Raw genomic sequence first — 16443 nt, 5'->3', positions numbered from 1 at the left:
TTATTTTTACTTTTATTTTAAGCACTTTTTCGTTAGATGAAAGCCATTAATCAACAAACAATACATATTAAAAAAATATGAACATTTTTGTCTTAAAATAATATGTTAGGAGTCAATTTCTAAAAAAAATGGTTAAAAGTTACTATTTAGTCAAATCACATATGTTAGAGGTTTTTTTAATCTAAAATAAAATGTTGGAGAGAAAAACCTCAAAAAAAACCTCAAAAAAAACCAAATAATTATTTAATCAAACGTTAGGATTTTTTTTACTGATCGTCACCGTTGCAAGTTTAAGAAGAAAAATGTTGGATGTGATACAATTTAAGTCAAAAACAAGGAGAATTAAGGATTTCCCCTTGTCATCAAAACATTGTTTACCTAACAGTAAAGTACTAATATGCACAGGTTGCAGATTCCCGACGAAAATCCATGATCACAAGGATGGCAACACTATGAGCAAGTGCGGCGAGGACGACAAACACATGAAAGATCTGATGGCTGTGCCCTGCAATATCGAATGCGCCGGGCTTCCATCGCTCCGGTATCCTGCTGGTGTAAAAAGCGGCACCCGTGGCATATAGAACCGCCATCACGACCTCGTATCCAAGTGCTACAAATATATGCGGATGTCCCCAGTGCAAGGAAACCGCATGTGCTGCAGGGATCACCCCTGAAAACCCCATTGCAAGAAACAAACAAGCTCGGAAGTTTCTGTAACGGGGTGCCGAAAGAGCCGGTGCCAACAAAGTGATGATGGCGAGGGCTCCAAGCACCGATATGGATGCGAGGTAGAAGAAGCATGAATGTGGATGGCAGAAGAAGGCGTAGTAGATGGGAGCGAAGAAGGAGCAGACTATCATGAGTGAGATGCCGGCGTAATCTAGGCGCCAGAAGAAGAGGTTATAGCGTCTTGAGTGGCAAGCGAAGAGGTGTGAAACCGAGCTGCAGACCAAGCAGCCATTGCACGGACAAGAAAATAAACCAAGGCCATTTTGGGTATAGCGTTATAGCCATCTTCTTTCTTCAAATCAAAGAGAGGTGGCTGAGAAATGTGTCTCAAGTGTGAATCCTGCAAAAGGAAACATCAATTTCAAAACCATACGTGCACTACAGTTCCCTACGGTCATATGATTACAAAAAATATATATTCTCTTTTAAAACCGTATGTGCACTGCAGTTCCAACCCATGATCTACTGCTCCTATCTAAACTGAAGTGGGGAAAGCAGATTGAACGAAAGATTGATTTTACAGTATTTAATACATCAACTAATTATCTATAAACAAATACATAAACAGTATAACATTATCATTTGATGTATAATTAGTAAAACAAGATAATTCTACAAACACCCTTAAAATAATAACAAATATTTTTATTCATTTACTATAAAATATGATTAAATATCCGCATTCCACACCTACTAAATTTGAATAACATAGGATGAGATAACGTCAACAGCAACATATAAAACTTCAAATGCTATACTCTTCACTTAGCAACCATATCTAGTACTATCTTTTTCAATATCCTTTCTTTTCATTTAAATCAACTAGATTCTACGTGCACGTTTATTTTTATTTTAATTAATCAGATTTTTGTTTGAAATAATTTAAATATAAATATAAAATATTTTTTAAGGTAAAAAATAAATCATAATTAATAATTATAAAAAGTTTATAATTGAATAGATTTTTAATAATTTGAGGTGATTATTGATTACGATATAATATTTGTTAAAAAAATTTCTTAATCATTAACAAACCACACACACCTCATTAGGGGTGTTCAAAAGGTTACTTCGGCCATCAACTGAACCGAATTTTCATTAACTAAATTAATCGAACTTTTTTCTTTAACCATTAATTGAACCGAATCTTTTTCTTTGTTTTTTTTGAAATATTAACCGAATCGAATAAAATTTGATTATTTTGGTCGGTTAAGCGAATTTTTTTATATTTAATTAGATTAATTTGAATACAATAGAAGTATTTTTTTTAGGTTAAAATTTAATTAGCGTGGTTAAAAAATAATTGGGTCTTAATTCTTAATGGGTTTGAGCTTAAAATATATATTTAATATATATAGTATACTTAATTAATAATTTTGGTTAATTTGATTAATAATCGATTTCAAACCAAATTAATCGTTAACCAAATATTGAAAAATAATTGTTCCCCGATCAAACTAATTTGATGATCGACAAAATTAATTGAACTAATTCGATTTAATCGGTTTATTCGAATAAAATTGAAAATTGAGCACCCCTATTGTAACGCCCAGAATGCCGGGTTAGTAGTTTGAGTCAACCCGAGACCCATAATTTGAGCCCAAATGACCTATTAGAATAGTTTGGATCAAGTTTAGTAGCAATGGGCTTGAGTTGGGCCCAAGAGAAGTTTTAAAGATGTTAGGTCTGTCATAAAATGGAAGTAGAGGGTCTAAAGGTGCAATTTTTCCCATTGTTGGTTTGAAAGCTTAAAACCCTTTTCGTTTTATGGATTCTAACTCATTTTTGGTAGATTTAAGTTATAAGTGTATTTAAATTGTATACAACACTAGTTGAGTTAGTAATTTTCTAGCTTATTTAGTGAAAGAGGAGGAGAGAGTTCCATAGCAAAGGGGAAAGAAAAAATGACTCTTAGTTGATTGGGAGAGGCTTAGGGGAAAGGGAAATCATGTAACACACTCACAACTCCTTCATACCTTTAGTGAGTCATTAGAGATGTAAGATAGCATATGAGTTGAGTTCAAAGCTAAATGAGCATTTCCTGGTAGATTCATGATTTTATGTTTTTAATATGTTTTAAAGCCTTATTTATGACCCTTATTAATCACATAAGAAACTAATGACAATGAGAACCTCGAAGTAGTAACGTGGGCAAATTTGAGTGCCCAAATAGGGACATCTCAAGCAAGTGTATCGATACTGAAAGAGCTTTACGATACTGTTCTTCAAACCAGCTGAAATGTTAAGTTTAAAAGTAATATCGATACTCATTAAAGAAGTATTGATACTCAGGGTCCAGTATCGATACTGGAAAAATTTGAAAACAGCCAAATTAGTATCAGTACTCATGAGAGTATCGATACCCAGGGTAGAAGTATCGATACTCCCCATAAGAGTATCGATACCGGGCATATTTTCAAAACATCGAACCTAAAATTGTATCGATACCCAAGGGGATGTCGATACTAAAGGACAATTTTGATATCGAATGACCAATATCAATACCAGCGTACATTTTCGAGCATTATTTTAAAGAAATTTTAAGATGACTATGAGGTTTCCCAAGAACTCTATAATTACTTTCAATAAGGTTTCAAGTGGAAATATTAATAATGATTAATCATACTTAGAAACGATATCAATTAGAGTGACATGAAACTAGCTTGATTGATGCTCAGGAAAAGATCAGGACACCCGAGTTCCTTTAGTAAAGATAGCGGTGACGAAGTATATAATTAGTCTGCATATCCTTAGATAGTGCACAAAGCACTTTAAATTGACTAACTAGGGCACAAGGTCTGACACTCGCAAGGGGTAAGTTAGTCGAGGGTGTTGTGTCCAATGTAGAGATTTTGGGTCTCATCCTCGTAGACTAGAGGGGTGTATTGCTATGAGATACAAAATCACTCAGTCGCACTATGATTTCTACCAAAGAGTATAGAGTGTGTATACAAGTATACTCACTATTGCATTTTTATCAGTTAGCTTAAGCATGAAATGAACACTTTTAGTATAATTAGTTGTTAGTATGAAACGAGGCTAGTTAGCTCAGCGTTTGGAATTTGTTTCCTTACGAAGATTTATAGGTGGAGTTATTGAAGAGCTTTTGTTCAACCTAGATCCAGAACGAGATTTTATAACAAAGTATGTCTCAAGTTCTTCTTTAGAGGACATGTATATTTGTATACATTATTTCGTATATTCGAGTTATAACTCGTTTTAAACGATGGTCTATATAAAATGAACTATTATGTTTTTGGGAGCTCCTGATGCAAATCGTTTTATATAAATGTTGTTGTTTTTTTCCTTATGAGTGTTTACAAACATTTGTTATAACTGAGCAAGTAAAGAAAATTTTTGGTTAACCACTCTGGTGATTCCTTGTGGCATTATAAGTGGTCGATTGTGTGTCGTACTAGTTTAGGGTATTACATTTAGTGATGTCAAAGCATTAGGTTTAGATGTTCTTAGAGCCCGTGGTCAAAGTCAATAAAAGTTTATGATTATACATGCCTCTAGAATTGTAAATAAGATTTTTTCTTCTGAAAATGTGATAGTAACTCCCCGTATTGTTTAAAATTTCAGAGTTGAGATATGGATGAGAGCCCATGCCACAGTCAAGAGGGTAGGCACGAGAGTAGGCTTCCATTGATGGAGATTTAGGTGATGATTTTGTCCATCATACAGATTTCGAAGAGTCTAGGGATATGGGGGTCGAAGAGACTTTAAAGATTTGAGAGCAACCCTTAAGCGTATAGCTAATGCTCTACCTAGGACTCCAACTACCTTACCTACCCAACCGCCTCCTCTAGCCCCGTCGATCGTAGCATTACAAGAATCCCTAGTTGAGAGGCTCCGGAGGTACCGAACTATATATTTCTTCGGCATAGGAGACAACGATCTTGTAGCAATTGGTCAGTGGTTGAGAGAGACCCTTAGGACTCTTCGTCAGTTACACCTTGCCCCTGAAGGTATACTAGAGTGCACTATCTCCATACTGAAGAGTGATGCGATAGACTAGTGAGAGATAGTCGAGATGTCTTTGGAGCCTAAGCGACCTTCATGATATTGATTTTTGGAAAAGTTTTGTCAAAAGTACATAGAGAGGCTCATATGGATGCGTTGAGGGATCAATTTATGCAATTAACCTAGGGGACATATCCGTATTCGAATATGAGGTAGAGTTCCTCCGATTGAGTTGGTACACACTTGAGCTAGTGTCATCTGAGTATCATTACTGCAGGAGGTTCATGGAGGGTCTCTGTCTAGACATCCTGACCCATCTGGCTGTCGACCCGTCGAGAGTATTCGTCGAGTTAGTTCATTATGTGAAAGTTGTATAGAGGGTTTTAGGAAGGAAAATTGTTGAGGCATAGGCTACTTATGGTCATAATAATGGAGCGGTATGGCCATTAGGATCTTCTTAGTCATTTAATAGAGCTAGGGATTCACCAGAGTTTTCATTCGACAGTATGCGATCAAAGCTTAGGAGGATTACGACGCCGTTGATGTAATCTCAGGTACCTTTACCATATTTTTTCCTCCAGTTACCGCACTAGTCAACCCATGATCCATCCATTCCTATATTTGTTATAACCTAGTTCAAGAAAGAAATATCCCAATTGGGAATTTAGAGATAAGAGTTTGAGTGACCATCCCTTTAGGGTTAGATGTTCTAGTGGACAAAGTGTAACATCCTCAATACCGGGTTAGTGATTAAATGGTAAAATTTCAGAATTTGGGGATAAAAGTAATATAGTTGAAAGTTCAATGATTTAGATATGAATAATTCCTTATTGGATTAGATGAAGGGTATAATAGTAATTTCACAAGAAAGATTTTTTTCTTCCTCCTTTATATAGGATATAACACGTGGAAATGAAGGGAGCAAGGTTCCAGTTTCCAGAGTTCTCTTCTTCTCCTTTCTTCTTCACGTGTGGAAGCCAAGAGCAAAGGTGAGATTTCTTATTAGTTGGTTTTTAGTTGAAATTAAACTTGGGTTTTTAATCATAAGATGATACTTAAGCTTAAGGAAAGCTTAAGTTATCTTAAAACTATAAGATGAAAAAGATAATATGGATCAAAGATTGGAGTTTTTAAGTGAAATTTTGAATAAGAATGTTTAAATGAATTTAGAGGATGAATTTGACTTGTCATCTATGAGAATGAGAAGCTAGAAGTGTTAGAATTAAGTTTGAGTAACATGAAAAATTTGGTGTGATTATTGATTTCTATATGGAGAATAGAATTTTGAGGTTTAAGATGAAATAAATGGGTATAAATTAGTTTAAGTATGTATATATGAGTTAAGAATATTAAAGGAAGTGAAATAGGAAGTGTGGAGCTGAAAATGAAGTGATTTTTGAGCTCAAAACATGATTTCTGGGCTAGGGGAATCGGTACCCATTCAATGGGAGTCGGTACCCATTCAATGGGAATTGGTACCCATTCAAGGGGAATCGATACCCCTTCAACCGAACCAGAAATTCCAGAATGTCATAGGGGAACCGTTTCCCCCCACAGTAGGGAACCGATTCCCCCTCTAAAGGAAAGTTGTGAATATTGGTTTAATAGATTCGTTTAAGTTGCTAATATCCAATTACAAGGTGTAGGTATCTAATAATTGCCTTAAAATGTACATTTATGTAGATTTTAAGCGTAAAACAATTCCGGAATATTTGGCAAGTAAGATCGATCAAGGAAAAGATAAGAGATTGGTATTGACTAGTGAGGCCAGGTGAGTGCGTATTATTATAATATACGTATTGTATATGGAAATTGGACTTGCGACAAGTTTGTTTCCAATATGATTGTAGGAGTAGAAGTATGATTATGTTTGATATTGTGTGAATATGTTTTGTTCGTATTATATGTCATGTGGTATGAATTTATATGATATGTGTTATATGACAATGATTTATGTATTATAGGAAAATTGTTATATGAGCTATATGAACATGGGATATAAGTTATAGGATCACAAATTATGTAAAGTAACCACGACTTATGTGAACAAGAGAAAGTAACCTGATTTAGATATAAGGGAATTGTTGGAATTAACTTAAGGGATTAAATAAAATGTGAGATAAGTTAAATAACATTGACCTATAGAACAATATGAGATTAATAGATATATGTATATTAGGAGATATTGATAGAACTGGTTATAGGGATATGTGAGATCAATTATATGGTAAAGATCTATGAAGCTATAGGAAGATGTTATAGGAGCTTTTGATGATAATTTATTAGAATACTTGCATATGTGATAAGTATGTGAAATTGAATTAGGTAAATATGTGTAAAGGTTATATAAATAATAGAAACATAGATGAGACAAGTAAGTAATGATATGATCAATTATGGGAAATTGTGCATTAGAGTTATAAGATTTATGGAGAATGAAGGAAAACTAGATAAGACTGAACTATAAAAGAAACTGAGAATAATATATCACTTAGGAGATTTGGATATAAAGTGATGATATGCACATAGAATATAAAATACATGTTTACAAATATGACATATGTTATGTGTTATATGATAAATATGAATACATGAGAATAAGAGATAAAATAAGTGACTTTGTGATGGAAGCTATATGACCATGAATGATGTGAATATGAATAATTTAAATGCTATATAACTATGAGTATTTGAGTATGTATCTAGGTGATGTGATGTATGAGGTAGTATGAAATATTATAAGACTATACAATTATATGAGAAACAAAATAGGTATAGATGAATTATATGGAAATGAACTACATGAATGGGTGTGATCTTATGAAAATTTATGATGAGCTATGTGAATGAACTATAAGATTATGTGTATATGTAATTATGAGAAGTCATAATAATAGAATGTAAGCAAGGTGTCAAGAAATGTAAAATGACACGAAACGTTATATAAGCTACGTGATATGTGAAAGTGAACTATGAGTTATGTGAAATGATAAGTATAAAAGAAGATGCCCATGTTATGTGTCTTGAGAGCTAGGGGTATAGTTGGCATGCCAAGAATCGAGGGTCTACACGGTCCTTAGGGACATATATGTATTCCTTGGAATATGTATGAGGTCTTTTGAGACACATACTTGATCCTTGGCATATGTATATGATTCTTAAGGAATGATATGTGGTCCTTAGGGACAATCTTATATGGCACTTCGGTGTATTTCTACGCGGCACTACGGTGCAATTCTACGTGGCACTTTGGTGCAATTTATATAAGATAAGAATATGTGAATGGTGTGTGTGTACAAGTGGATAGTGGTTGCATGACAGAATGTATGATTGTGTATGATATAGTAAGTATAGATTATGAATGCATTAGTAAGAATTATATGTTTTTATGCCTTACTAAGTCATCGACTTACACACGTAGGTTCCGAAAAGCTAGAAGAAAAGTGAAGATGAGTAAGACAGGTTAGTTACTTCTTACCGAAGATCAGATCAGAAAAGATGTCTTGAATTAGATGGATTCTGTATATTGAATATAGTTGGCATGTACTAATTGATTGAGTTAAATAAACCGCTGTGACTTTAATGAAAGTTTTAAATTTTCTCGAGTTTTTTTCATGAGTCAAAGTTTGAAAAGTCAGTGTGACACCTCGGACTCGTATCCGGGTTGGGTACGGGTTGGGGGTGTTACACAAAGTTCATCATACATGCCCTGCCAAAATTCAAGGTGAGACATTTTCGGTTGATCTTATGGTGTTGCCTTTCAGAGAGTTTGATTTATTTTGGGTATGGACTGGTTATCAAAACACAATGCGAGTTTATAGTGTAAGCTTTTAAGGCTTAAACTCAAAAAGGAGGATGTGACTAAGATCGTCATATTTAGTGAGAAGCCCAAGGGTGCAAGGGTTGTGTTAGCCCTTAATGCGTAAAGGATGTTAGATCAGGGTTGTGAAGCCTTCTTGGCCCATATAATCGACATTAGAGTCGTAGTCCCGAGGATAGAGGATATCAAAACCATCAGATACTTTCTAGATGTGTTTCCGGAGGAGTTACCGTGGCTATCACCAAAATAAAAGCTAGAATTTGGTATAGAAGTAATGTTAGGGTCCATTCCGGTGTCAATCGCTCTCTATCACAAGGCATCAATGGAACTAAAAGAGCTAAAATAACAAATCCAAGAGTTGCTAGAGAAAAGATTTATCTTGCCAAGTATTTTTCCTTGGTGAACGTCGAATCTTTTCGTTAAAAAGAATGACAGATCAACGAGGTTGTGTATCGATTACCGTCAACTAAAAAAGCTAGCCATCAAGAACAACCATCTCCTTCCAAAATCAATGACCTCTTCGACCAGCTTAAAGGAACGTGTGTTTTCTCAAAAATAGACTTCAGGTTCGGGTATTACCAGTTAAAGGTTAAAGAAACTAACATAACAAAAATAGTGTTTAGGACAAGATATGATCATTATGAGTTCCTTGTAATGTCGTTTTGAATCACCAATGCCCGATAGTATTCATGAACCTCATGAATCGAGTCTTCCACCGTACTTGGACCAGTTCGTGGTGGTTTTCAGTGATGACATGTTAAAATATTCGCGATCAGATGATGAGGATGACCGGTACCTCCTCATATTTTTTCAAACTCTTCGAGAACGATAACTTTTTACCAAGTTTGGGAAGTGCGAGTTTTGGTTGTTTGAGGTTTCATTTTTTGGGCATGTTATGGCAACTGATGGTATTAGAGTCGACCCTCAAAAGATTCGTGTAGTACTTGAGTGGGAGCTGCCCAAGAGCATAACAAATATGTGTATTTTCTTAGGTCTTACATGTTATTATAGTCGATTCATAAAGGATTATCTTTTGTGTGGGGTGAGAAACAATATTGTAGTTTTGAACAGCTGAAAACCCTTTTAACTCAATTTCCAGTCTTAACCTAGCCTGAGTCAATAAAAGAGTTCACCGTGTTTAGCGATGATTCATTAAATGACCTGGAATGCGTGTTGATGTAAAAATGAAATGTGGTAGCCTATGCATCCCGTCAGCTTAAGCCTCATGAATGGAATTACCCCACCCATGATCTACTTACTCAAAAGGAATTAAACTTAAGGCAGCATAGATGGGTAAAGTTGTTAAAATACTATGACTGTGTTATCGACTAGAACCCAAGGAAAGCAAACGTAGTAACAGATGCACTGAGTTGAAAATCGATGTTAGAGCTGAGTGCTTTATTAATGTGTCTGAGTATATCTAGTGTTGGGGGATTGTTAGCCAAGCTCTGAGTAGAACCAGAGATGGTGAGTGAGGTTAAAAGATTGCAAAGCGCAGACAGTTGTTTAAGAGATCACGTGGAACAAATCCACCGAAGCGATGCCCCAGGGTTCGAGTTACGTGGTGGTAACATGTTGTTCTTTAGGAGAAGATTATATATACCTGAGGACGAGCAGTTGTGTAACAAGATCCTTCACGAAACCCATCGTAGTCCATTTTCAGTTCACCTAGAGAGTAATAAGATGTTCCAAGAACTTTGACCGTTGTATTATTTTCTAGGAAAGAAAAGAGAAGTGTCAAAGTTTATGGCGAAATGTCTAGTGAGCCAACAAGTTAAGGCAGAACATCGGGTTCCCTCAAGGTTACTTCAACTAATTCAGATATCGCAATGGAAGTGGGATAGAGTAACTATGGATTTCATGACTGGGCTACCAATGACGAGACGCAAGCATGACGATGCTTAGGTGATAGTAAATCGATTGACCAAGTCCGCTCACTTCTTACCAGACAGGATAAACTTTACCTTAGAGAGGTTAGTGTAGCTCTACATCCAAGAGATAGTAAGATTGCATGGAATCCTAATTTCGATCATCTCAGACAGAGACCCCAAGTTCATTTCACGATTTTAGAAAACTCTCTACGATTCCTTAGGCACTAAACTCCATTTTAGCACTATGTTTCACCCTCAGACAAATCATAAGCCATAGCGCATTATTCAAGTTCTTGAAGACATGCTCAGGTGCGTCGTTAATGACTTTGAGGGTAGTTGGGAGGATCATCTACCTTTGGTTGAATTCGCGTTGAATAGTAGTTATCAGTCAAGTATTTAGATGGCCCGGTACGAAGATCTATATGCTCAAGTGTCAAATTCCTCTTTGTTGGACCGAGCTTAGTGATGGGAAGATAGTGTGACCAGATCTGATCAGAGAAACCGAAGAAAATCTCAGAATAATTCATAATAGGCGAAAAGATGCATTGGATATGCAGAAATCTTATATGGACCTAAAACGAAAGGAGATTGTTCTTGCTGTGGACGACAGTTTTTCTTAAGGTGTCTCCGTGGAAGAAAGTACTTCAGTTTGGGCGTAAAGGAAAGTTTGACCTCTTGTTTTGTTGGTCCCTATGAGGTGCTTGAAAGAATCAAATCGGTAGCCTACCGTTTAGCTTTACCCCCAGAGCTGGAGCGCATTCATAATTTCCTTATGAGTATTTACAAATATTTGTTATAATTGAGCAAGTAAAGAATATTTTTGGTTAGCCAATCAGGTGGTTCCATATGGCATTTTAAACGATCGACTATGTATCATACCGGTTTAGAGTGTTATACCTATACCTTAAAAGTCTAATAAATATTGAGTTACACACTTACACTTACATTTCTCCTGAATTATATCTTCATTATAATTTCATTGTTATCCAAAACAATATATATATATATATTCTTATATTCTATTCAAGTTATCCTCCTTTAATATATTTAAATTAATTTACAAAGTGATTTTTGAATTACATTAAATTATAAATCATCTAAATAAACATAAAATCATGACCATAAATAATAAAAGCTCATCCTTATAATACTTTATATAAATTATATTTGTAGTAATTAAAAATAGTATAAAAATAAAAATAAATAACAATATACTATTAGAACTGAAATATATATACTTTAATAAAATAGTAATTAAAAATAAATTTTATAGAGTATTTGTATTTTGGTAATTTTAATGAAAGTTAAAGATATATATTTTTTTAGAGATGGTTAGTAGGTTTTTTTAATAATTAGTAGTTTATTTTTTATTAATTTGGAATAAATACAAGGCAATATTAGTTTATATATAATTCTTCACCATTTGACATTAAACTCTAATACTCCTAACATTTCTGGTGTTCGAATCCAAAACCTCAAGGAATAACAAATTTCAGGAATATTTCAAAAAGTCGTATAAAATTTGATACCAATAATACACTCAAACCCATATGTTTCATTTCCTACACCAGTGGAATCAATCCTTTAATTTTTGTATCAATATGGTAAATTTTAAGACTAATTAAAGTTATATGTTTTAAAAAAAAGTAATATTATTATATCCTCTATCACATTACTGGTTCTGAAAGGATTCTATCTTAAAATTATTCACGAAATCCAATAAAAAATAGTTCATTTGATCTAAAGGATCTACACTATGAGTCATAAGATAAATATACTATGTTGAAAATTATTTAAATCTAACTTACATAGTTCTATATTTATCCCAAGTATCTAACTACGAGACAACCATGTGATCATCAAATACTCGATATATATAATAACACACCTCATGAAGACAAAGAAGAGGGAATAAATCCAACCTCATACTTCTATAAAATAGTCGACAAGTGACATTTTGTCCACATCAGAAAGAATGAATTACACATAATTGACTTAACTATCTCATTTTATATCGTCTAAAACATAATAAACCGCCACTTTACTCGTACATCAACATTGTTGCAGTGAATCTTTCTCTCGCTAAAAAGAATCAATTAGAAAGAAAAAAAAAACTCATGCAACCTCGTTTTTAAATTCTAGTATACTCTAAAATCCAACCCAACAAAGGTATTAGCTCAAAAAGAGGCAAGATAAACACGTCACTAGATTTCCTACCACATGGACAGTTAACCCTGAGGATCTTTGGAGTAAGTATCATCATAAGAATTATAAACAGGTTAAAGTAGTCATATATTGACAATTCAAGATGGTCCTTCGATCTCTCTCTAAATGGAAGAGACCTAAAGCCATATAACACGCCATAACCTTCTCTCATGTGCCTCTACGTGTGTAAAAATCGGATGCCAAATTGGCATAAGTGACTTCAATGACACCTATCTTAGAAGCCTCCCACAATATCATGAACTCAACGTATAGTATTTATATAGTGTCTACAAGTTCCCATCGTTCCTTAAAAGTACGTATTCTTTGCAATTTAATGAGAATAATTCATACGTATGGAGCTGAATCATTAACAAATATAAATTGCCTCTTTTCATTTACGCGAAAAACTATATTGATTGAGCAATGGGGAATTTGGTGATAGATTTTGGGGGTGCAACTTAAAATTTAAAAAATTGGAGTCTAACTAAAATTTACATTTTTCTCAAAAAAAAATAAAATAAAATTGGAATCTAACTAAAATTTTTGAAATTTTGAGTCTTAATTGAGAATTTTAAAAAATTATGGGAGGTATTTAATTAAGAACATTAAAAATATTAAAAAATTAATCTGAATTTCTACAAATTTTGTGGGATTAAATTAAAAAAATTTAAAAAATTTAAGGGTCAAAATTATAATTTTTCAAATTTTGGGGGCATGACCCACTAGTCTTAACTGTGTTCCCACCTCTGTGATTGAGTGAAGTTGTAAGAAATTCACTATGAAACTCCTAAGGGTGTGTTTGATTAGGGGAATGTGAGATTCTCATGGGAATGGAATCCACATTCTCCTGTTTGGTTGGCCGGGAATGTCATTCCCGGTAATCTTATATTATCAATAGTGGATTTTTTGAGGTATATTACCGGGAATGTCATTACCTCCCTTTCCTTAGGTATTGTTGGATTACCGGTGTTTTGGACTAAAATGCCCTTAAAAAATTCCTTTAAAAATATAATTATTCTATCATTGAATAAATTTTTTTTTACGAAGGTTAAATTATAAATTTATCATTAAACTATTTTATATTTACAAAAAAAGTCTATAATTAAAATTTTATATGAAGTTCAGAGGTTAAAATAAAATTTTACTCTTTCATTAAACCTGTTTATATTTTTTATTTTGTAAAAAAAAATATATAAATTTTATGAATTTAAATTTTTTAAAGAAAATATATAAATATTTTTCAACTTGTTAAAAAAAAACAAATATATAATAAGGACAATTTGGTCAAATATACATTCTAATAATCTTTTATTCCTTTAGCCAAATACGATAATCTTACATTCCTACTAAACCAACCAAACACAAAATACAACATTCTCAGTAATTTTATTCTCTTGTAATCTTTTATTTTCACTGATAATCTTACATTCCTTGAACCAAACGCACTCTAAGGATATATTTAAAATTTTAGACAATAAGTCGTATGACATAATTCTCAATGATCTTTTCTTTTATGAGTCGTTAGAGAATATGAATGGAATTCACTTTGATTCTGTGAGTTTAAATGATATATTTTTTATAAAGTTTAAATTTTATTTTAATTTATAATACTTTTAGTTATCAAATAATTACATAAAATCAAGTTGAAGTATAAAATAATAAAATAGGGTAATATGTTTTAATATTTTATATTTAAAATAATTATTCAATCTTATATTTAATAATTTCGTCTAAAAGAGATTCATTAATTGGTAAAGTGGTTAAAGTCCAAATACTTATGTTATGCAAAATTATATTAGTTCAAATTTTGATATTTACCTTAAAATCATAATATTGATTTACTGAATAAATGAAATATTTTTATTTAAAAAATAACAAACCATAAAAAATCATTCGATTTTTAATTTATTATTTTTAAAATAATATTTATCACCTCATAAAGTTTAATTTTTGTAAAGTGTATAATACAATATAATAGAATTCTATATTTATTTAATCTATGTTATAAAGTTTAACACTAATAAAACAGTGCGATAAATTATTAGTTATTATAATGTGATATTTTTCAAAATTAAATACAACCGTTAGTTATTTTTTAAAATTTATAGTTTAATTAGAATTTTTTATTAAAGACAATTATAAAATAGTATCTAACGTGATTATAAAATAATATATGTTTTAAATACGTTAAATCAAACTACAGTCATTGTTGTTTGAACTCGTAACTTTTAAGAATAATAATAATTATTTTAACCACTAAAGTAAGTTGATTCATGCTAATTATAAAATTTTATAAGAAATAGAAGTACACCATAAATTTTTAAAAAAGTATTTAATAAAAAATTAATTAAAACTTTAAAGTCGACATAAATATTACTCACCATATGCAATTTTTTAACTTGAAAAGTTAAATCACAAGAAATAAAAACTTTAAAAAGAAAAAAAAACATTTTTTCTCGGACTGGTAAATTATGTACTGTGAAAATAAACATAATCACATGGTGTGACCCACAAAGCTATCAATTCCAGGCTATATTGTAAACCAAACGCAACTCGACAAAACTTGCTGCCACTTTCTCCTTCAGTACACTCCTAATCTTTTTTTATCCTTTTAATTTACATATTTATTTTGGTTTATTCTTAATATGTTTGTTTATAAACAACAATTTCCACGTCTCAAAAAAAATAATAAACAACAATTTCCAAAATACGCAAAAAAGAAAGCTAAATAAGAGAAAATGATAAAGAACTGACCTGGAAGATGCTATGCTTATTATCAGAGGCGTTAACATCATTCATCATCATCATCAACGGTCCTGATACTTGAGCTCTGGAAAATCCCCGCGCAAAAGTTTAGATTCTTTCTTTTCCTTTTCATGTTAAAATCCAGAAAACTCGAGACAAGAATACGAAAATGACAAACAGATCCTCACCTGGAGAAACTAGTGATCACACCTCCATCTCCGAAATTCTCCATGGAACTCAACACCGTTAATCCAACGAATATTAGAAATCCTCCCAAATGCCTACGAAAATAATAGAAATTTGAAAAGAAAAAAAAAGAATGAATCCACAGAAAATTTTGAAATTGTGACGGAATCTCGTACGTCCAGATGTTGAGCGTTTCGTTGTGCCATAAGAAAACGCTTAACATAGTTTCCTTCAATGGCCATTCGGATCGATAATAATCCAGAATGAACTCGTTGTCTTGCAAATAGCCCGGTAACTCTTCGTACCTCAACAATTTCCTCTTAAATGTCTGCTTCTTCATCTTATCATCTACGCCCGAGTCAACTCGATCGGTTTTCTTATAATCATTCTTCACCGTCGCAACTTTTCGATAACGACGATGATTTTTCATGCTAAATGGAACCTACGTCGAAACGCCTCGCCGGAGAAACGCCTATGAGATTTTTTCCGGCGAAGGAATCTGAACGCTCTCTCGTTTTCCGTGGGAGATATTTTTAGGCCTTTTCTGCTATGAGCATATAGAAAGAGAGAAAATTGTTCTTTTTATTGTTTACCCCAAAAAAATTGTTCTTTTTATTATATTTAATTTGTATGCTTGCGTGGCATTAAACTATTGTGAAATGATCATTTCGAAGCACTTTGAAACAGTGTTTATTTTCAAATTTTCAAAAAGAATTTCGAATTAAAAGATAGCTACTTTGCTTAGCTAGGAAATTTGACCGAGCCTTGCCCATGTTGAAACGTGTAAGTTCTAGTCATGGTTTTCAAAATCGGACCGGTTAGCGAATCGGTTATATTATCGGTTTATTAGTTCAATCGATCGAATTGGTTCGACCGGTCGAAAGAACCGGATGACGTCATAATTATTTAAAAAATTAAATA

General features: G+C 32.8%; 1 pseudogene; it reads right to left on the bottom strand.

Moving 5' to 3' along the window:
* Nucleotides 1–285: 285 nt before the first annotated feature.
* On the bottom strand, nucleotides 286–16063 carry LOC120197457 (annotated as a pseudogene).
* Between the last annotated feature and the right edge of the window lie 380 nt (nucleotides 16064–16443).

This window comes from Hibiscus syriacus, unplaced genomic scaffold (genome assembly GCF_006381635.1).
Source record: "Hibiscus syriacus cultivar Baekdansim isolate YM2019G1 unplaced genomic scaffold, ASM638163v2 tig00117048_pilon, whole genome shotgun sequence".
Classification (NCBI taxonomy): domain Eukaryota; kingdom Viridiplantae; phylum Streptophyta; class Magnoliopsida; order Malvales; family Malvaceae; genus Hibiscus; species Hibiscus syriacus.
This window is presented reverse-complemented; position numbering and strand designations above follow the sequence as displayed.